At 46.1% G+C, this 23,926-nt stretch overlaps 1 pseudogene; it reads left to right on the top strand.

Moving 5' to 3' along the window:
• Positions 1-8,427: 8,427 nt before the first annotated feature.
• LOC146200900 (cuticle protein 10.9 pseudogene) lies at positions 8,428-9,980 on the top strand (annotated as a pseudogene).
• The last annotated feature ends 13,946 nt before the right edge of the window (positions 9,981-23,926 follow it).

The raw sequence follows: 23,926 nt of genomic DNA, 5'->3' as shown, positions 1-23,926 counted from the left end.
ATGCGTACGGAGCTCATGGTGGTAGACGTTTTTAGTTCACTTCAGTGAAACTTTCGTGTCAACGCCTTCATTCAGAAGAATGAGACCTTGTGGCATATGTACGATCCTTTCTTATTCTGGGAGCATATTGCTTCGTGAAGAATCCAGCATTTTTTCCATTCTGCCAACAACAGGTATTCGTTAGCAACAAAAGTGATATGCGCAGATTAACACGCGCGTGCCGTTCCTTCTGCCGCTATTCGCCACTGTTCAGCGCCAACTGATGCATGAACGAAATCTTGCTCACTGAAATGTCTGCTGCACACATGAGAATGATCACTCGCTTCTTCGTACATTCAAATTTTGAATAAGGACGATTCCGTGAGCTCATTGTTTGAGTGGCACTGGAGCTTGCGGCGAGTTCCGTCGTGTACGTTCGGGTGCAGATCAGTAACATATCGTGGCAACACTTCAATAACTTTCAGCAATCTCAGTAACGATGCAAGATCAAAAAGTGTAGGGCTGGCACTCGTTATCAACCAAAACTACAGAAATAAACGCGACTAAAAGCTTTTTAAACGCACAAATTTAATCGAACGTCTGCTTCATCAGCAATAAGCGGAATCACGTAATTCCACATGCGCCCCTAGGTCGACTCTAGCGGCGCTCGTTCTAGTGGTGGCGATCGCGCCCAATAAGCTCCGTTCATGATGTCACGTATTACGACACCGCATACGACGCCGCACCATATGCGTTGCGCGTGACCTTTTTTTATAGCCAAATTTTGTCCTTTGGATCATTTTAGGTGAAACACGAGCCGTTGCTGACCTTGGTCTGGTGAGGTTTAGCGAAGCTTTCGCTTCAAAATAAAATAGCATCAGAAAACAAGATAGATATATTGCTTACCTACAGACATCGCATAGAAGATAACAGTTCCAAGAAGAAAGCGCTCGCCTCCACGCATTGAACTATTTCACTATTTTGCTGAGGACACGTTATTTTTTAAAAACTGAAACTGATTTCAAAGTCGCTGTTTTATTTTCTGTTAGGAGAAGAAAACGTCATTGAGACGCTAACATTATACAGTCCCCTAGTGTTAACTAAAGCTTCCTTCGCCGTCTATTTGACGTTCTTAAGAAGCACTTGGTCCATCACAGAAATGACGCGGAAAAAAATGTTTAGCATCTAACTTGAGCATGGTTGACCCTAAACCATGTATTATCCTTCGGAATTACTACCTGCGCCATGATGCTCTCTTCTGTGCAGAGGGTAAATGATTTCGGCCTTACATTTTTCATTTTAATATATGCTTACGCGAGATTTAGGCTTGAATGAAAACTTCCACAGCATTTCTTCGATGATTCCCTCAGAGAAAGTCTAATTATTTTTATGGGTAAATCCCCGTTTCATGGCCAACAATGATAAGTTAATTACGAAAGCTAATTTTTTTCCTGCGAGCGCCGCTTCCCGGTGGCCAATGCGGGCCAGGTGCCCTTCTTTGCCTTATGTACAATGGACCAAAAACGAAAAATGCGTTTTACTAGTGACTCTACACATTGCTTCGAATTCTCATTTTAATCTTTGAATCCTCTGCACATGTTTTATTTTATATTTAAGCTCGCCGCTACTCACGCAGCATGTAGGCCTATAATTTTGAGGTATTTCCCTAAGATCTCATCTCAAAAGTACATTATTGCTAGATTTTAAGATAATTATAAACTCTGTGCTTCCAAGTCTTTCTCTTAGCCACGACATCAGTTTCTGTTGATTCTTTCTTCCGCTGCTGCCTTTCCCATTGTTCTCAAGTTCCGTATTTTCTCACGACAATAGTCTTGCGGTAGACGACTTTGACGGTCCGGGTAAGCCTTCAGATTTAACTGTAGAAAGTGTTCAAATGCACATAGATGCAAATGCGGAGAGATTTCTTTCTACCTCTATCACAGCAGCTGCAGCGAGCAACCTCTGTGGTCACCTGAGGTGTGAGAGCTCACTGACGGGAAGTGTTGCTTGGCTAGTTGGCACTTGTCGAACATCATGGAATCGCCGAGGTGCCAGACGAGGACAAAAGAGACGAGACACAACTGCTCTCGCTGAAAAAGTTTAAAATTCACTGTGTGTGTGCGCGCGTGTGCGTGTCTGTGCGTGTGTGTGTGTGTGTGTGTGTGTGTGTGTGTGTGTGTGTGTGTGTGTGTGTGTGTGTGTGTGTGTGTGTGTGTGTGTGTGTGTGTGTGTGTGTGTGTGTGTGTGTGTGTGTGTGTGTGTGTGTGTGTGTGTGTGTGTGTGTGTGTGTGTGTGTGTGTGTGTGTGTGTGTGTGTGTGTGTGTGTGTGTGTGTGTGTGTGTGTGTGTGTGTGTGTGTGTGTGTGTGTGTGTGTGTGTGTGTGTGTGTGTGTGTGTGTGTGTGTGTGTGTGTGTGTGTGTGTGTGTGTGTGTGTGTGTGTGTGTGTGTGTGTGTGTGTGTGTGTGTGTGTGTGTGTGTGTGTGTGTGTGTGTGTGTGTGTGTGTGTGTGTGTGTGTGTGTGTGTGTGTGTGTGTGTGTGTGTGTGTGTGTGTGTGTGTGTGTGTGTGTGTGTGTGTGTGTGTGTGTGTGTGTGTGTGTGTGTGTGTGTGTGTGTGTGTGTGTGTGTGTGTGTGTGTGTGTGTGTGTGTGTGTGTGTGTGTGTGTGTGTGTGTGTGTGTGTGTGTGTGTGTGTGTGTGTGTGTGTGTGTGTGTGTGTGTGTGTGTGTGTGTGTGTGTGTGTGTGTGTGTGTGTGTGTGTGTGTGTGTGTGTGTGTGTGTGTGTGTGTGTGTGTGTGTGTGTGTGTGTGTGTGTGTGTGTGTCGTCCCTTTGGCCTCGTCTTCCAGCGCTACGATTCCATGATGTTCTCACTGACATGGTGTATAGCGCACCTCTTATCTGTCAGAACTCTCCACGGACATATGCACCACGCCATGTAGCAAGGGAAGAAGGTGGGAGGGAAAGAGGAGAGGGAGATAGAGGTGCCGTAGTGGAGAGCTACGATTTACCGTGCTATAATCGCTTTCGCCTTATTTCACTTTAGTGGTTCAAAGTGCTCTCTAGAATTTTTTCAGTGATTTATCATTGACTCATGTGGGACAGGCAATGATGAGTTAAAGAAATCATTGTAATTAATTATTTACCGAAGATATATATCACACATAATAAAGAACTCAAAACGCTCAGAATGAAAAGCCAAAGCTAGACTCTATAAACTACGAAAATGTAGAGCTTGTAATCTATAAATACATTAATTGCAATGATGGAAAATGAAAAATTGGAATAGAGATTCAAAGGTGTCCAAAAGATTGAATTAAAAGGCAATGCTTTACGTTGCTAATTAAGAACGCTTATAGCATGTAATTGACGGATTAAACAGCTGAACTATTTGAAAAAAAAAAACTGGAAAAAGGGGATTCAAAGGTGTTCAAACGATGAATTGCATAATCTAAATTTATAAATTACATATCAAGCATTGTCTTTTCATTCTGAGCACTTGACACATTGGAAACCCATTTTTCCCCATTTTCATTTCTTTAAAAGTTGCAATTAAATAGTTTGTAAAGATGAAGATGTGCGTTTGAAGGAGAAGAAGCTTCCGCGCGCTGTATCCAGTGACATTGCTATCGGTGTGTGCGCTTGACCTGCTTGTACGCGGACTGTTTCTGCCGTGCTCCTAGGTCGAGTTCCGGTACCTCTAACAAACCAGCGTCCTACAAATTGATAATTACCGACTCAAAATATTCGTAATTAGAATCATCAAACAGTGCAAAGTCATCCTAAGCGTTCTAACTCCTTTGAACCCCCTTTTCTAATGATTTGATTTTATTAATTAGTCAATTATTACAATGATTTCTTTCCATCGCCATACACCTCACACATCAATCACTGGAATCATAAGTTACTATGAGGCGTTTTTTTTTTTTTTTTTTTTTTTACGCAGGCCACAATTGTTGCCGACACGCGCTGCTGAGAACCACTACTACGACGACGACGCGCAAAAGGAGCTATATAAGCTACGTCCTAATCCAAAAATCTTGAGCTATTTGTCCTTTGTGCTATTTTATAGCATCCAGGTACATTATAGGTCCCTTTTGATAAAATTATATGGCGTACAAACGATTTAAACGTTGTATGTGATTCAGCTTAGGTTAACCCTAGTTGAATTGCGAAAGCAATGGCTGCATGCTTACGCTTGTGGTTGTAGCTTTGAGCGTTTAGTTTAGCTCTATTGTATTGACAAGACAAGCTGTTCCGGTAACGATTGGCTTTTTTTTCTTTATACCAATGCTGACGCTGCGATGATCAGTGAAGTATTGGGACTTGGTCTCCACTCTGCAGACGACGTGCTCTGTATCTGTCAAGGCTCTGTGTATAAACAGCTTCCCCAGTGTGTGGTGGTTTGTGGTTGGTGCTGGAATCAACTCGAGTAGAAACCGCTCCTCTGCAGCTTGAACGAAGGCGGCGTTCTTTTCTTTATTATAGTCCCCCGTCACGACAACCAACTCCTTTTCAGTTCGGCTAGGCATTTCGGTAGCCAGAACGTTCAACGAAGTTTCAACGCTGGCCTGTGGAGATATATACACCAGGTTACTACGAGCCCCATCCCACCCAGTTTTACACAGCGAAGGCAGTGGCGTCGACAGCGGCGCCATCTTTTAGACCGCGTTTCGTTGAACCAGCGTTCCGCTGAACGCATCATACCGGCGTTTTAGTTGGTAGTGCTAAAGGCGTTTATTGCATCTAAATATGGGGGACACTTTAGCTCCGACTTTAAGGGTACGACAGGATAGCGTAGGCTACCAGCCCACATGGAAACTCCCCTTTAACCAAGCCGCATGACCGTGCCTTAGTGGCTATAGGGGTAACGTGAATACTAGGGTCCTGACAGGCTGATTCTGACATAACCGTCCCATGTTAGACGAGAGACCCAAGTTGGCAGCTCCTGCCATGGTTTCGTAGGGCCTGCCGTTTGTGACTACGGCATACGAGCATACGCGACGAGCCGAGCTGGCTGGCGTAGGGTTGCTTTCGCAACAAAATCGTTTGGAAACGTGGCCCGCAGGCACTCCGGGAGGCTGAAGCGGCCCGATGAGTACGTGTACCATGCATGCGCCGCGCCAGCGGTAGCGTCTTGAAACCGGCCGATGGCATCGGTCTATTGGCTCCTTCATACCGCAGCAACCCCTGTCCGCGCTAGCAAAAATCAAAAGGTGCAGTCGACATCAGATATATGATTTCTGGAAAGGTGCGGGTAGTAGTGTTGCTGCCCTAATAAGGAGATTGATTTGCCTGCATGATAAATGTAACTAGCAGATATTCAATACGTGGTCAGTACTTTGTATCATTATACTGAAATGGCAATCTTTAAAGCGATAAAAGAGCATCGCCCATCTCTTTTTACACCCAAGAAGTTCACATGAGAGTCCAGCCAAATATTCAGACCAGTGCCACAAAGCAGACGTATCCGTTTGCGTGTTTTCTACACGGCAAATATATTAGAAGTGCAAGTCAAAAGTCGTTTAAAGCAGCCTTCGCAATTCATAGAGAATATGCCATTTTAAAGAACGGTATGACAGAAATCCGAGGTCATTAAAAGAAGAAACAAGTTTATTTGGCATAATAATACACACACTAGTCTTCAATGAGCACGAGAACATTTAACCATATGTCTTCAGTAATGGGGCTGGGCATCCAAATTGTGTTTCATTGGGCACGCAGCAGTCGGAGGCGCTGGAGCGAAAACTCCTTGTCTCGTGGTAGTGGAGACCTTTGGATACATTTAACCTTTGCGCATACAAGAGTAAGTAAACTACTTATGTATGCGTATTTGATTCAATTCATGCACATTTAATAAAATACGGAGTTGCTGTCAAGAAGCCGAATTTTAATGGCATTTTAGCTCATGGAGGTCGGGCATTGTATCGCTGCTACACCAGTTAGCAATCCCTACTCCAAACACACCGGGCGTTTCTCTTTCTTTTAACGCGTTTTGTATATATTCCCGAGAAAGAATTGTTCTAGCATCATCCTTAGGGTGTAAACATGAAAAATAATCAGGAGTGCTTATTCTTTTCTCGCATTCGTAAATATATTAGCTAACAAGAAAATGTTCTGCGCCGCTGCCTAGTTGTATAGAAATATGAATTCAAGTCTTACAAGAAAAAGTGCAGAATTAGGAAAGAGTGCCATAGCGCCACCATGACTTAGTCGTCGTTTAATTAAGTTGAATAAAAGATTTGAATAAAAGAGGTGACCCGTAACTCAGTGCACAGACCGCATAATATGTGTGTATTGCTATTATTATTATTATTGCTCGTGTGAGCCTCACTACCTCTGATAGGCTAGTATACAAGGTAGTGCAAATCCTGAGAAATTCTGGCGAAACGCAATCTGCTAATATTTAACGCTGTATCCGTAGCACGACATCTAAGTTGGGAACCCGGAAGGCTAATGCTGACACAAGAGAAAACGTCGTTCAGAATAACGCCTATCTGGTACTTGGTACTAAAGTTTCACATATTACTATAAGTAAAATAGTAAAAATTGGTTGGGTTAGTAAGGCGCATAAACAAATCTATCGCTTAACATTTCACACAAAAAAATAATAACTGGCAAAATGCCGGCATATTTCCGTGGATTGAGCGGTATCTTGGCAAAATATGCATACTGGGGAAAGCACAGCTATTTGCGTGCTTCGGAGACCTGTCTTGATTACATTCTGTTTCCTCGTGCGGCAGAGCCTGGCTTGACAGACTAACTGAGTTTCTATTGACGGATAGCCCTAGCCGTAAAGTCCACAGCGGGGGTCTTCGTACTCGTTGTCGCCGCCTCCGAAGTACCAGTCTTGAGCAGTGCTGTGGGAACTGAAAAAATTCTTCAGGAGCTGCTGCTCGACAGCAGACGGCTTAATTTGGCTGGCCATCTTAAAACCAGTACAATCAGGGCAGCTGCCACTCGGAACCCCTTTCGAGCACGGGCAGCTCACTGGTATTGCCGCCAGAGGACCAAAGGCGAGAGAAGGACATCCGAGGCATCGGAGGTCCGTCTGCATCTCCTGCAGAGCTGCACACATTTCGTGGAAAGCTTCCTCCAGCTTACTCACCGCGCAAACAGCCGCGTGAGCTTTGCGCTTCCAGTAGTCCCGTTCCATGACAACCTCTTCAAGTTCCCACTCGATTTTGGTGGCGTAGGTGTCATCTCTCTTGAGACAGCTGGCCCGATCGGTGACCGCAGATCGGACACCTGCTCCGCTCGAGAAGTGACGCTGGTACACGTGCGCAGTCATCCGCTTCTTATAGCGGCTCGGGGTCTGGTGCTTGGTTGTTGTGTGCAGCGTAGCAGCTTTGGCGGGTTCAGATGCGTGCTTTGTGGCAGAAGCGCTCACCTTGACGGACCTTCGGCGCCCTTTGAGCCTAATGAACCGATTTACGACGTTTTGAACAAATGGGAGCCCAGGCGGTCGTTTGGAAGCAGCTGGTTCCTTCTCGGGTATCTTTTCCTGGCACACGTATTCTGTTGTACGTGGGTCCGATGAAGAAGAGCGATACCACACATTTTCCTTTTCTCCGATGACTTCCTTCTCCACGTGCAAGGGTAAGTTTGGAGAGGAAACTGAAAAGGATGCTCTCTTCCACAGCATAGCACGGCTTTCGTCTCGGGTATCTTACACGGGTATCCGAAGTGCACTTGTTGAAACTGCCACTCTTCGTATCTTGCGACGTTGCGTCGAAACGTTGTCAACACTGGTCCTCAGCACTGCAATGTTCAAAGCACAGCATACACTCGGCTCTGCCGGACTTGGATGGTAGCCCATACGGTCTAGCTCTAACACATTCACGCAGCATCCGCGCACATGACAGCTGCCAACATTCTACGCCGAAACCAGGAGTGTAAAGCAGGGAAAAGGCTAGGATACACCCCATCCCCTTGGCGTGGCTGTTTCTTCGGCTCTAGGCTGCGGCTCTCTACTTTCACGCGCACTAAGCACCGTGACTGGCGCTGGTGCGTTTTCATTGGGTGGCACTTTCACGACAAAACAACCAAAACCACGCAACACGCTTCTGAGACAGCGCTCACGCGTGCGTGCAAATTAAATTATCAACGCCTGCAAGCACAAAACGAGAAATGTGTAAGCAGAAGAGTGAACACAGGAAGTGGACGTCTCCGAGATAGCACCGCACGTTTGTCACCCAGTCGCAAGAACAAAAAAAGAAAAGAAAAAAGAAGACAAGCGTTCTGGTGCTTTCCTTCTCCTGCCTCGACGCAAGAAGCCGGAAGGAGGGCGCGGAGGAGAATACTCTGCGGCAGGCCCTTCCTTACACCATATAAAAATCGCGACATGTCTGCCAAGACTCGCACTGATCTAGCACTGCTTGTCTCTGCCTGCGCACAAGCAAATTTTCCTAGACTGTACAAAGATTAGTTTGCGGTAGCTACATAAAGACATAATGATTGCTAAGGTGGGTACTTTAGCTTCAATTGATCACACATGCTTTCGAATTATTCAGCAGTGTCAATAAGCGTAATAATTTTTATTTCCCCCTTGCTTACAGTGAAGATCAATTTGGCTATGCACAGCTTAACTCACAGGGTCAAACTCAAAGCTCTTTCTTTTCATGTTCCTTCACTCTAATAATCATCTGCTTGTTGTAGGATGCTTACATATATATTTTTAGCAAAAAAATAAGAGTTGCGTTTAGGGAGATACAAACAGGCAGAAGTTTCCCTACTGACACAAAATTCTTATGCACCCTTTTAAAAAAAATATAGCGCCTTAAGGGCACAAAAACAAAGATAAAAAACGAAATACTCTTAACAGCGGGGTATCTTACGCGGATTTAAAAAAAAACAGCTTCACTTAGCACAATGCAATTGTTTATGCGTTTTCTATGAATCAGGTCCTGCTCGCTTCTATGTTTTCCCTCACCTTGGCTGAGGGACCGTACGGTCCTCAAGGCAACTTCTACGGAGGATACAGGGGCCCTCTCGTGGCTGCAGCGGCGACCCCAGGCGTCTCTTCGGTGGAGCCATTTTACGTAAGTCGAGTCCGGACACCAAGCTGCCGGTTCAGATCTTGAGGTTCAGTGAATGTGTGCCCGAGATTATAAACTTAAAGGATGGATCTTCTTCAGTGTACTTCGAAGCACCAAAATTAAAACGTTCATCAATATTCGCAATTATTTACGGGTAACTTTCGCCCAGTTCCAGTTTTCTTAAAGGAAGTGCCTAACCATTTGATGGTTATTAATGTTTCTGCCCAATCTCAGTCGCGGTGTAATTTACAAAATGAGTCATTCCTGTTTAGGTGATATTCATTTTCGCCTTCACAAATAATCAATGAATAGCAACACTTCAAATCATAACTAAATGAAAAACCCCTCTAGGACGCACGGGCTTCTCAATTTGCTCAACTTTTTAAAATTTCGCTTCGTTTCTTTCTTTGCTCTGCCGCTGCCTGTAAACTGGTTGACACTAAATTCCCCGCATAGGTGTACAGTTTTTGGCTTTGTATAGCTCGCACAATTCTGAACTCCTCGTGAAGAAGTCAGAACCTTTTACTAGAAGCTAAACGTTTTTGGTATTCTTCTGTGCGAGCTTTGGCAGCGTTGAAAACACTCTATTATGTACACACAGCAAATTTTCATTTATCGAATGTAATCTGCAGCCGCCGCAGCCGTACAACTTCGGCTACGACAATGTCGACGAGTACGGTACTCAGTCCTACCACAAGGAGAGGGGCGACGCCAGCAACGTGAAAACAGGGTCCTACGGCTACAGGGACGCCTACGGCATCTTCCGACGAGTCAATTACGTTGCTGACGCCAACGGCTTCCGCGCCACTATTGACACCAACGAGCCGGGCACAGCACCCGGCTACAGCGCCGACGCCACTTTCAACGCGAGACCAGTTCAGGCTCCGGTTGTGGCCAAGTCCGCGTCTGCTCCCGTTCCTGCCTACCTCTCTCCGGCCGCATACGGTCAGGGACCGTGGTCCAGTTGAGCGCTGGTTTCGACTGTGGCAGATGAAACTGAGAGGAGGACATGCTTTTCATAGTAAAAATAAACACTGTTGGTAAGCCTGCATTTAGAACTCTGTGATACACGTACTACAAAATGCCGATAGGCTAAATGTTTTCTATAATTCTACTGCGAAAATTTCACTTCAAAGCCATACTTGTAAAGACGAAAAATGTGGACAGAAACACAAAAGGCGTAGCTGACCAAGATAGTGTCTGGTGCACTCTTAATGTGTACGTCACATCAGGTCTGATAGGTTATGTGCGCAGGCCTCCTAACGCTCCATTCGAATACATGATGCAATTACATGTTTCCATCACACGAAGATAAATGCCACAGTTAAATTGATATTAACCGGCGATTTAAATTTTGCAGAGATAAACAGGGACTAATCATATGCTTGGGACTAATAAAAGGAAGACTGTGGCTTGTTGATCAGTCTAATTGTCGTTTTTCATTAACGCAGCAAGTTAACCGTCCCAGATAACAGAAGGAAACAGCGTCAGTCCTGGGTCTGGCATTTGTCTCGGACACCCGCATGCCTAAAATTAGAAGGAAGGATGTTATTTCTAATCGGAAAATAATTTAATGACTTTCTATGTAGCAACGACAGTAGCCTGTACAAAAACCATACTTACGTTGATTACAGCACATGAGATGATGACAGCATCATAAGCTGCTTATAAACTGCTTTTGATAATTTCACCGCACTAGATTCTTATGATGTTAACCGTTTGAGGGAATCATTTAATGGAACAATGAATATTCAAATGAGGCTTTAATTCCCACAATACATAAAAGACTGAAAAACACCCTGATTCACCCTCGCTAACCTTCATTAGAAAAAAAAATTTTAAGAATTCTTAGTACAAACAGATTCCGTTTGCCATCGGTCACCTGTCCGCTACGCTGAAAGTGAAATTGACAAAATAAAGAGATACATTTTACTCACTATGCTAACAGAATGTTTGCGCTAATAGTCGCACATTTTCCAGCGCTATCAAAAGTAGAAACACCATATACGCAAAGTTAAATTGCTGGATCTGTCACAAATCATGCACACGCTACAACTGACGCTTTAAGCACTTCTTCCTGTGAAAGTGAAGTTTGATTTACCCTTTATTCAGTCATGTTCGATGTGTTCATAACTGAGCCAGGCATACTGAACCTCCTCTTAAGTACTGAGACGAAAAAACATCCGGTCCTAATAACATTTTCAGTGCGATTCTAAAGTGACATATTGCGCAGCTAGCGCCCGTATCGTATTGTGTCATGCTTCCTCTTGCACTTGATTTTGTTTTGTTTTACTACTCTCTCCCCCTCTGTAATGCGAAAGCCCAGAGGGTAAAATAAATGAAATTAAATGAAATGAAAATGAAATTCTTACACGGCATTTTACGTCGTCACTTCAGTTAGCTGCACTGCCTTCATAGTGGCTCGCAGAAAAAGTAATCCCGGTTCAAAAAGGAGGTAGCAGGTTGCACGTAGACACAAACAAACGAATCACTCTAACTAGTTGCTGGTGCAGATTAATGAAGCCTATTATTACCAACTCTATCTTCATGTATTTAGAACCGAATAACGCGGTTTAGGCCAGAGCATGGCTTCAGTAACACAGTAGCGCTACCTTTGAAGATTTTTCATAACTTTGGGAAAGCACTTAACTCGGCACTTCAAATAGACGTTATATATGTACACTTCTACAAATTAAGCTCGCGTCCCTTACTGTCACTCGATAAAAAACATACTTATTGGCATTTATCGTTACACAGCTGCGTAGATATCATATCTTTTTCTCCGATTTCAATGCGCATCAGTTTTAAAGGCTCAGTCTCACAGCCTTGAGGTATCTTGTGGAGTTCCGCAGAGGTCCTTCTTGGGCCCATTGCTCTTCTTTGTGTATATGAGCGACATCCCATCGTTCGTGGAGTCTAGCCTAACAGTAGGCCTTTTCGCCAACAATTTTGTTGTTTACACAAATGTTCGGTCTCTGGAGGATCAACTCAGGCTAAACCTCTCATTAAACAACATGGCAAATTGTTTCGAAAAATGGAACATGAAGTTCAATATCAACGGAACGACATGCATCAGCTTTATCTGCGCTGTGCGTGGGCAAAACGTAGCTAAGATACACAGTTTCACGCACAGCTCCGGGCCCACCCCCAAAAAGGTAGCCTAGCGGCAAAACCTCTATTGCATTTTGATGTAGGCATTTTTTAGCGCGAACAAAGACAAGAAAGGCGAGACGTACACACACGTGTGTACGTCTCGCCTTTCTTGTCTGTCTTCGTTCGCGCTAAAAAAACCCTACATCAAGATGAACTACCAACTCGCCCAGCAGGAAGTTTTAATGAACTGTATTGCATTGTACTCCTCACAAGCTGTCAAAGCTATGCAGAACTGCGACAAGAAGCTCAGGTAGCCTTTCGTTGAATGTCTTAAGGCACAGCCAAGCAAATTCCCTTAAGCTGTCGAAAAACATGTTTTGGTCAAACTGGGAGATGCTCGAGTTGCAGGTTAATAAAATACGCCAGGAACGTAAAACATAAAGGAAAAGGAAAAGATTCTAATGGTTTTCTGTCCGCCCACTAACTGACGTGTGAGGGTTGTTCCCGTGACCTTGAGAGCACATATATTAAATAAAATGAATGAAGAACGTGCAACACAATAAATTGTGCAATGAGAACTGAATCTGGAGGAAGCATGTGTCATTTCTGCCTCTATCACTCTTTTCTAAAAAAGCTTACGTATTTGTGCATACGTTGACAATGACACCAGATTAATCAGAGTGTATGTGAATAATTCGCAATAAGAGGTGTTGGAAGTTCTGCACCATCCTTGTCGCCTCGTCTAAGTCATTGTCCCTTTTGCGCTGCTATCTTTCCAAGACATCTGCTAATACGCCGAATTTGCCCCATTTCTCAACGAGATGATATAAATATTGTCACATGGTGCTGGTGACCAGGGTCGACGACACAAATGAAGACACAGGCTTGATGGTACGGAAATTAACTCTTTATTGGGCTGACTGGCGCCCGCAAAAGAACTAAGCAACTCGGCGGCGGCGATAGCAGCAAACGTGTTGGTCGATCGTCGACCAAAGAATTCTCGTCACACTCATCAACGCTCAATTTAAAGGCTGCACAGAACAATCAAGATAACGTCGCAAACAGCTACCAGCACGGGCTGGAACATTGTGGAAAGACAAACGAGTGGCCGGAACCTTCGAGACAAATCTCGGTGCATCTTGCGCTACAACAAAACTGATAAAGGTGTGACTCGCGAAATCGAGCATTAACAAACAAAGATTACGGAACTGATACGCGGTTCAGAATAAGAGTGATAAGCCTGTATGCCGGCGGCTGTTAAAAAACAACAATTACTGTTTTGAAGGTTTCGCGGCATTACTCCCCCCTTAAAATAACACCGCATCGATGTTCCAAAACAAAGCAACTTAAACATAAGCACTGCAAAGTTTAAACGCCACAGATTCTTTAACGCGCGTAATATGGCTTCAGTCGTACAACATGTACAATTTCTGGGCGTGCGCGTCGCCGTTGTGATGCTGACGTTCCGTCGGGAATGACTTCATAGTCCAGTGGTCCGACGCGGCGAACGATTTTGTACGGCCCAAAGTATCGACGCAACAACTTTTCACTTAATCCGCGACGGCGAATTGGTGTCCAAACCCACACTTGGTCTCCTGGATTGTATTGTGCGTGGCGTCGTTGTAAATTGTATCGTCGGCTGTGGGTGCGCTGTTGGTCTTTAATACGCAGCCGTGCGAGTCGTCGGGCTTCCTCTGCACGCTGCAGGTAGGGGGCGACGTCAAGGTTGTCTTCGCTGGTTACGTGCGGCAGCATTGCGTCGAGCGTCATCGTGGGCTACCTGCCGTAGACAAGCTTAAACGGGGTCGCTCTGGTCGTCTCCTGGACTGCCGTGTTATACGCGAAGATCACGTACGGCAAGATGGCGTCCCAGGTCTTGTGTTCAGCGTCGACGTACATGGCGATCATGTCCGCGATAGTTTTATTCAGGCGCTCCGTAGGGCCATTGGTCTGGGGATGGTACGCAGTTGTTCGTCGATGGCTTGTATGACTGTATTCCAGGATGGCTTGCGTCAACTCTGCCGTAAACGCCGTTCTTCTGTCCGTGATGAGCACTTCTGGGGCGCCATGTCGCAAGAGAATTTGTTCGACAAAAAATTTGGCGACTTCTGCCGCGGTACCATTTGGTAGTGCTCTTGCTTCGGCGTAACGGGTAAGGTAGTCAATGGCCACGATCATCCACTGGTTACCCATACACGTAGATGGAAAGGGGCCGAGGAGATCCATCCCAATTTGTTGAAAAGGGCAGGATTGGGGGCGGAATCGGGTTTAGTAGTCCTGCTGGTCTGATCGGCGGCGTCTTGCGTCGTTGGCACTCACGACACGTCTTCACGTAGTGGGCAACTTCGGCAGGCAGTCACGGCCAGTAATACTTCTCCTGGATTAGACGCAACGTGCGCGCAAATCCGAGATGGCCTGCTGTGGGCTCATCGTGCAACGCCTGCAGAATTTATTGCCGGAGGTTTTTAGGCACTACAAGAAGCTGCACGGTCTTGTTGGTTGCAAAGTTCTTCTTCACTAGGAGGCCATTGCTTAACGCGAACGATGATAAATGTCGCCTGAACACACCAGGAGGGGAAGTGGTCTTTCCTTCTAAGTAATCGGCTAGCGCTTTCAGCTCAGGGTCTGATCGCTGTTGTTCTGCGAAACTGCTGGCGCTTACCGGTCCCAAAAAGGCGTCGTCGTCATCGTCCTTCGGGGGAGCGTCGACGGGAGCGCGTGATAGGCAGTCTGCGTCGGAATGCTTCCGGCCCGACTTATAGACTACAGTCAAGTCAAATTCTTGAAGTCGTAGGCTCCATCTGGCAAGGCGGCCGGAGGCATCTTTCAAATTAGCCAGCCAGCAGAGCGCATGATGGTCGCTAAAAACCTTGAATGGTCGGCCGTATAGCTATGGACGAAACTTAGAAGTAGCCCAGATGATCGCAAGGCACTCCTTCTCGGTCGTCGAGTAATTGACTTCGGCTTTTGTGAGGGCCCTGCTAGCGTAGGCGATTACTTTCTCCTGTCCGGCACTCTTCTGGACGAGAGTGGCTCCTAGGCCCACACTGCTCGCGTCGGTGTGAGTTTCGGTCTCGGCGTTTTCATCAAAGTGGCCAAGTACAGGGGGGCATTACAGGCGGCGCTTAAGTTCGTCGAAGGCTTCTCCTTGCGGCGCTTCCCATTTAAAAGGTATGTCAGACTTTGTAAGCTGCGTCAGCGGTTCGGCGATCCGCGAAACGTTTCTGAGAAATCGTCGATTATAAGCGCACAGCCCAAGGAATCGGCGCACAGCTTTCTTGTCGGCAGGCGGTGGGAATTGTGCAATTGCAGCTGTTTTCTCCGGGTCTGGCCGAATACCGTCCTTGCTAACGATGTGACCTAGGCACCGGAGTTCTTCGCAGGCGAAGTGACACTTCTCTGCGTTTAGCGTTAGTCCCGATGACTTGATGGCTTCCAGCACTGTCTGTAGTCGTTTTAGGTGGTCTTCAAAGTTTGACGAGAAGACAACAACCTCGTCCAAATATACCAAACAAATTTGCCACTTCAAGCCTGCCAGGACTGTGTCCATTACTCATGGAAATGTGGCTGGCGCGGACCAGACGCCAAATGGCATCACCTTGAACTCAAACAGACCATCCGCTGTGATGAATGCGGTCTTCTCGCGATCTCTTTCGTCGACCTCAGTTTGCCAATATCCGCTTTTCAGGTCCATCGATGAGAAGTACCTTGCATTGCAGAGCCGGTCGAGGGTGTCGTCGATGCGGGGAAGCGGGTAGACATCCTTCTTGGCTATGTTATTCAAGCGGCGGTAATCAACGCAGAAGTGAAGTGTGCTGTCTTTCTTCTTCACCAAAACGACTGGTGCCGCCCAGGGGCTGTTCGATGGATGGATTACGTCATCACGCAGCATTTCCTCAACTTGATCGCGAACGGCCTGGCGTTCTCGCGGCGATACACGATAAGGACTTTGGTGCAGAGGTCGGGCGTGTTCGTCCGTTATTATGCGTTGCTAGCCAGTGGTGTTTGTCGTACCTTCGATGATGACGAGAAGCACTCCCCGTAGCTTCGAAGCAGACTGAGAATCTGGTCTTTCCTGCTGTGGGTCAATGCCGGGTTGATGTCAAATGTGGGCTGACGGAATAGGTTCTGTGCGTCTTCCAGCGTTTGGTCGTAGAGGGTGAATACATCTTTGAGGTCCTCTAATTTGTCGAGAAAAGCGATCGTCGTGCCCTTATTGAAATGCCGGTATTCTTCAGTGAAGTTTGTTACCCGCACCTGAGCTTGTCCTCTCTGGAATTTCGCGATGCCTCTTGCGATGCCTACACCTCGTTCCAAGAGCAATTGGATATTTCCTTCGACGATGCCTTCAGCGGTTTCGATGTCCTCGCTACCTACGCTGACTGCGACGCTTGATCGGGGCGGCACGGTCAATTCTTCGTTGAGGACGTTTAGAGCGACGTGTTGCGTCGAAGTCGTCGTAGCAGGTATGGCTTTGTCTGCAGAGAGCTTGATGAGCTTGGATCGGAGGTCGATGATAGCCCTATTTTAATTTAGGAAGTCCATGCCTAAAATCACGTTGCGGGAACACGGCTGCAAGACCACAAAGCTGGTGGGGTAAGTACGCCCATTTACGGTTATTCTTGCAGTACATCGTCCTGATGGAGTAATCAGGTTGCCACCTGCGGTGCGAATCAGCGGGCCATCCTAAGCGGTTTTAACTTTCCTGAGATGGGAGGCTAGCGGTCCACTGATGACTGAATAGTCATCTCCGGTGTCTAGAAGGGCAGTGACTCTGCGACCGTCGATATCAACTTCAAGGTCGCTTGTTCGCGTCCTCGCATTGCACGTGAGCCTTGGTGTCCGATCTCGGCTGCGTCGTTTCTTCAGGACATGGCCGGGGCATACCATTGTTACTTCGCTGGGCGGCGGTGTCGGCTTGCACTCTGGTCGTGTTGTCGTCGATGTCGTCGTTAGTGGTCGTCAGCGGCGGAGGATCTTCGTCTTTTCGCCGTTGAGCAACCTCACCTCCAAAGGTTGCTGCCTTTAGTTTCCCCTGCGCGGGCTTGGAGACCTTCCGCGCACTCTTTCATCGTATTTACGGCCTGGCGACGCAAAGCGGGCCCTGTACGGCGATGGAGACCTGAACTGACGTCTTGGTGGCGCAATCTCACCGCTACGCAGATAGTTGCCGATTGCTTGCGGTCGTTCACCTGGGCGTGGTCGTGGAGCGTCGACTGCAAATCCGCGGAGACCGATTTGTCAGTACGGGCAGTGGCGCAGAATGTGGCCGGCCTCACCGCAGTGGAAGCATAATGGCCTGTTGTTCGCTTTCCTCCAGGCGTCGCACTTCCTGGGGCTTGGGGGTTGTTGGTAGGCTTGGCGGGCGAGGGCCAAGGGGCGGTTTTAAGGAACAGGACGGTAGCAGTGAGGGCTCGGAAAGTCATCACTGCGGGGCGCAGGGCGACGTAATGCACCACCGTAGTTCATCGCTGTTACCTCTTGTGCTGGAACAGTCGCAGCCGTCCCTTGAGGAACGCCCAGCGCCTGCTGGATCTCTTCACGGACGACGTCCGCAAGCGTCGCCACCTGCGGTTGTTGCGATGATGGCATCAATCGGCGGAGATCCTCTCGTACGATCTCCCGGATGAGGTCCCGAAGGTTCTCTCCGCTTGCAGATGCACTGGCGTAGTGGGTTGAGCAGTCCGGCTGAAGTGGTCGCTCGTAGTGGCGCATCCGGGTGGTCAACGTCTTCTCGACAGTAGACGCCTCCGTTTCAAATTCTGCGATGGTTTTTGGTGGATTTCGGAGAAGACTTGCAAAAAGCGATTCTTTAAGCCTCGCATTAAAAATTTGACTCTCCCACCTTCAGTCATGTTAGGGTCGGCGCGGCGAAAGAGACGCTTCATCTCCTCAACGTACGCCAGAACAGGCTCGTTAGGAAGTTGAAGTCTTGACTGAAGGAGGGCCTGGGCACTTTCCTTTCGGACTACGCTTGAAAAGGCAGTCAAAAACGCTTCCTTGAATATCTCCCAATCCTTCATAGCTGCCTCATGATTTTCGAACCAAACTCGGGCATGTCCTTGAAGAGCAAAGTAGACCTGCATGAGTTTCGCAGCGTCGTTCCAGCCGTTGAATTCGGCCACACGGTCGAAAAGGTCCATCCAGTCTCCAGCATCTTCTCTGGGCAGTCCTTGGAACAAGGGGGGCTCCCTGGGCTGCACGAAGACGACTGGTGCTGTTGACTGGGCCATTTCCAAAGTTGATGCCTTCCGGAGTCGAACGGGGTCAGCCAGCAGACCGTGTTCGGGCTGTAGGCCTTGGAGTCGGCGGCTGGCTCGGTGACCTGTAGGCTGGTCTTCCAGGGTGACAGGATTAAGGCTGATGTCTTCGCTTGGAGGATCAAGGGCAGCACCTCCACCAGATGTCACGTGGTGGTGACCAGGGTCGACGACACAAATGAAGGCACAGGCTTGATGGTACGGAAATTAACTCTTTATTGGGCTGACTTGCGCCCGCAAAAGAACTAAGCAACTCGGCGGCGGCGATAGCAGCAAACGTGTTGGTCGATCGTCGACCAAAGAATTCTCGTCACACTCATCAGCGCTCAATTTAAAGGCTGCACAGAACAATCAAGATAACGTCGCAAACAGCTACCAGCACGGGCTGGAACATTGTGGAAAGACACACGAGTGGCCGGAACCTTCGAGACAGATCTCGGTGCATCTTGCGCTACAACAAAACTGATAAAGGTGTGACTCGCGACATCGAGCATTAACAAACAAAGATTACGGACCTGATACGCGGTCCAGAATCAGAGTGATGAGCCTGTATGCCGGCGACTGTAAAAAAATAACAACAAATACTGTTTTGAAGGTTTCGCGGCAATATATACTCAATTATAAAGATCTTCTATACATGCCAGTAATTGGTTACAAAAAAGCATTTGACTCGATAGAAACCTTGGCCGTCAAGCAGGCATGCGACATCAGGGCCTAGATGAGCCACATCAGCCATATCTATAATGGCTGCACATCAACTATAGTCCTCCATAAAAAAAAAACAATAAAGTTCCAATAAGGAAGGGCGTTAGGCATTGAGTCAAAATCTCTCCAGTACTATTCACCGCTTTCTTAGAACTGAGTTGGAAACAATTAAGAATGAGGGTTCTTGAATAATGCCTCTTTAAGCTGATATTGAATGCTACCATTAATTTTTTATGCATCTCGGGTGACGTATTGCGAATGATAATTAATGAGAGACAGGCAAAACAGAATGGTACGCTTTAAAGGAGTATGCCGAACAGAAAAATAATGTTCAACGACGTCAGAAAGAAAAAGCAATTTGCGGTAGCTAGCAAGGCGCATGAACTAGTGAGGTCATACACCTGTTTAGGACAGATAGTGGCTGCACATCAGGATCACGAAAGGGAAGTAACTAGAAGAATCAGATTGTATTTGTGTGCTTTAGGCACGTGCTATAAGGTCACGAACAGCAGGTTGGCCGTATCCCTCAAGACGAAAGGTTATAACAGCTGTATCTTACCGGTACTCACCGGTGGCGCCGAAAACGTAGAGGGTAACGAAAATAGTTCCACATATACTGACAATCACGCTGAGATCTGGGAAAAGAAAATGATAGGTGTAACGTTAGGAGACAGCGAATGAAGTGAACTGTTCTGGAAACAAATGCGAGGTAATAAATTTCTTTTAGAAGTAAATAAGAAAAAAATACAGTAAAAGCATCGCGAGTTCCGTGCCTGGTTCCGTTCTGAGTTCTGTGTCTCGTTGCTCAGTATACTAGGCAGCGCCTAGGCAACGCTATAGCGTTGCCTAGGCGCTGTTTCTAATGGTCAAATTCGGACGAAGGCAGACTAAATTTTTGGGGTGGACAGCTCAAGCTCGTAAGACATCATTGAGTTGTCCATGTTCACTTTAGGTTAGACAGCAGTTTAGTTAAATTCGGACGAAATCAAATTTCAAGGAGAAGGCATGCCACATTATGGTGTGGTCCACCTAAGTTTCGAGGCTACCGCTATATTGGCCATGCTCGATTAGGTTACATGCCAATTTAAGTGAACTTCTGACGGGGTCAAATTTTGGGGTTCCAGGGAACCAACTTTTGGAGGTGGACGATTACAGTTTACAGGGCACTATATAACTTGCCAGATCCAAATTAGGTTCGACATCAGTATTGGACCATATTGGACAGGAAAGTTTCAGGGTCCGGTGGTCAAATTTTGAGGTTGACCACATGCCGATTTGGAAGTCGGAACTCATTTCGCAATGCTCGAATTATGTCGGATATCAATGTTTATCCAATTCTGAAGCGGTGAAATTTCGGAGGTGGCGCATGCAAATTCAGAGATCCGCATCGAGTTCGCCACGCTAACTAAACTGGACCATAGCTATGGGACTATTGCTTTAACTACCACGCAATGGATTATTTATAGTTCGTGCCGACACGCTCTGATAACAGACTCAGTCCACACACTGCCGATGCTCTGGGCCGAAGCGCTCTGTCCACGCCAGTCATGAGCCAAAAAAATGTGCATGGGCATGCCATGTATTACAAAACCAAGACAACTGGTGGTCCTTAAGGGCGACAAATTGGATTCCAATGGAAGGCAAACGTAGCGAAGGATAACAAGAAGTAAAATTAGTGGGTGAGATTAAGGAGAGAGTTAGTCGGTGTCAAATAGATGCAGTTTGCAGACGACAGGCTGATAGGGATATGGGAGAAGTATTCGCCCTTCAGTGGGTATTGTCAGGCTCGTGCTGATGATGCTCTTGAGTTTTAATTTACTTTATTTTTACATACTGCAACCTCAGCGAGGCTACTGCAGGAGCGCTTACGGTACAAAACAAAGAAACATAGAAAGTAAACATACTAAATTATGAACAGGCTTCTAAGTATTCAACAAATGATAATGAGCAATTTTTTTCTGGTAACGAATTCCACGCTTCATTGGGGTGAGGGAAAAAAGTGAACTTTAAAATTTTAGGCTATGCGAAGAAGGGGTAAATGTTCAGGACGTTGTGGCTCCTTGAGATGAAGGTTTGAAATATGTCAGATATTTATGTGGCGAAGAAAAACGACGAGAATTGGCTAAAGTGTAGATGAATTGGAGACGTTCAAGATGAAAATGTGCAGCAAGTGCACAGAGGCCTAGATGTGTAAGGAAAGCAGACGGTGGAAAGAAAATTTCATGTCGGTTCTCGTGCAATCTAACGCACAGTCTTCTTCTGTACAGACTTTAGTTTGTTGATGTCACATGGTTTATAAGGATTCCAAACAACACAAGCGTATTCGAGGATGGGGTGACTGAGTTTTTTATGTGTCAGGAGCTTAGTGTCTTCTGGACTGGCCGTCAAGTTGCGGCGTAGGTATCCTAGTCATTTTAGGGCCTCATTAGAGATGGCATCAATGTGGTTTGACCAAGGCATGTCGTGTTTTAGCAGGAGACCGAAATACCAGTATTCGTACACTGTGTGTTGACCGTATTATATTAAAATGTGAAGAAGGAAAGGCACGGAGGGCATGAATATGATACACAGTCTCATAAACGTTAATGCTCTTTTACCGTCGCCTCATGATATTCGCCTATAGGCGCTGAATAATGTATAACAGAATTTGTTTTCTCACCAGTTCCGGTTTCGGTTTCAACAGTTGAGCGATGGCTGTGACATCAAAGGCAAGTCTAGGTCACGTGAGAGATGAATAAAACAGCAATATCAGCGATATCTCGTTCCTGTGTCGTTTTAATTCACCAGAACATTTAAGCCAGCCTTCCCATAGGTCAGTAATTACAAAACATCAAGAGTCAGCGATTATATCGCTGGTTTTTTCATGCTGTGCGTGACCTCGACCTGGTTGTGATGTCACAGCAATCTCTCGGCTGCTGAAACCGAAACCAAAACTGGCGAGAAAAGAAAATTTAATTCAAAACCGCTTGGTATTCATATGCATGAATGTTTTACGCATTATTACCAACAGGAAAAATTCGAATAAAATTTGGTGTTGACAGTCCTTTAAGGCTGGCATGATGACCTGGAGATTTAAAACACAGTCATCGGCATAAAGGCGCAAATTTATTGAAGCGTTAAATGACAGGTTATTAATGTATAAGAGGAACATAATAGAAGAAGATTACCCAGTACCGTGCCTTGGGGTACCCCAGATGACACATTAACTAAAGATGAATTGTTAGGATTAAGTTTTACGTACCGGGAGCACTGCGATAGAAAATCTGAGATCTAATTAACCAGAGAAGAGGTTTATTAGCATAGCAGACAGCTTAAGTATTAGCTTAGGGTGCGAAACTGTATTGAAGGCCTTTTGCAAAGTCTGCAAAGATAACATCAACCTGGTCACCTATATCGAGCGAACTGCTGAAGTCATTTACGAAATCTGTCATGGCGTTATGGTACTGAAGCCTCGACAAAATCGATGTTCGAAAGCACTCAGTATATTGTTAAAGTCAAGAAATTCCATGATATGTTTAAAGATAATGTGCTCGAGTAGTTTACACGTATGCGCTGGTAAGTAAATCGGCCTGTAGTTCGATAATAATTTCACATCATCAGATTTCACTAAGGGCCGAGCCTTAGCTAATTTCTAGGATGAATTGTTACCGCTTGTCACTAATTTCCTAAATAATACATTTACGGTACCTGCTATTCCAAAGGGTGTAAAGAAAGAGAAATGCGGCAGGAATGTTGTTTAATCTAAGTTTAATATGATATTGAGGACACGTTCAGTCGACACTGACACATCGGCGATGAATGAATGCGATCCAAAGGAAACGCTGGAATTACCGTATTGTCTTTTGTAAACACTGAATGGATGTAGTTGTTAGAAACAGAAGCAATGGTTAGTGGTTCAGAAACTGCGCCATCATTTATATTCAGTGTATCCGAAGTAGACCTAGGATGTAGAGCAGACTTCCAGAATTTACGAGAATTAGCTTTCATTGATTTCGGCAAAGTAATCTTGCAATAAAAAATATTTTGTGGCGTTCATTATAACACGAAGCTTGTTGGCACCTGACAACTGGCCGATTTTGCGGGGTCGCCAGAACGCCTTGACCGGCGTAGTCTAGCAATCCGGTGTGATAAATTCAAATAATCTCTAGTCATACAGGAAGTGGCATTGTTATTTTATTTGATTTTTAAGAAAATGAAATGTTTGATGGTTTTTTACATGACATTATTAATGAAAGTTTTTAAGGTATTGTCATCGCTATTGGACCTTATTTGCGTAAACTCGCCAAATGAATCCCACTAAGTCTCAGTGATTGATCTGTTTGGGTAAAATCAGGAAAAGTTCAGTCGACAAAATGAGGCTTAGAACAGTGCAAGGAGCTGAAATTAGCACAGCTTTCTGATCAGATACCCAATCAATTACATCGCACTTATAATTGTTGTTAAAAAGAGATGGGGTGAGGAAGAGCGGACTCGGCGGCATCGCATCGGCCAGACACGCTAACATGCCTCACCTTTGCCTTGTGCGGCTACTGATCCTGTTGTGTTCCTGGCCGTCTGTTGCTATCATCACTGGCACAGTGTACCGTTCTGCGGCGACTTCGAAGTCCTGGGAGCCTGCCGTTATCGAAGAAACGCAGTTCCATCCACGCCGCCTGTCGTCAACGCAGGAACCGCCTGCCCTGACCCGTACTCATGCTCTTCCACACCATTCTATAGGAACCACCTTACGCGCACCCTCTGCGCTCCTTACATCACCAGCATCGTCATCGCGGAAGAGGCTCCCCGTAATCGACAGCTTCAGTTTACTCGGCGGCATTGCATCGGCCAGATATTCTAATATGCCGCTCTTTTGCCTT

Source organism: Amblyomma maculatum, chromosome 2, assembly GCF_055883805.1.
Source record: "Amblyomma maculatum isolate TAMU_Amacu chromosome 2, ASM5588380v1, whole genome shotgun sequence".
NCBI lineage: Eukaryota > Metazoa > Arthropoda > Arachnida > Ixodida > Ixodidae > Amblyomma > Amblyomma maculatum.
Note: the sequence above shows the minus strand (reverse complement) of the source record. Positions and strands in the feature narration are given on the sequence as shown.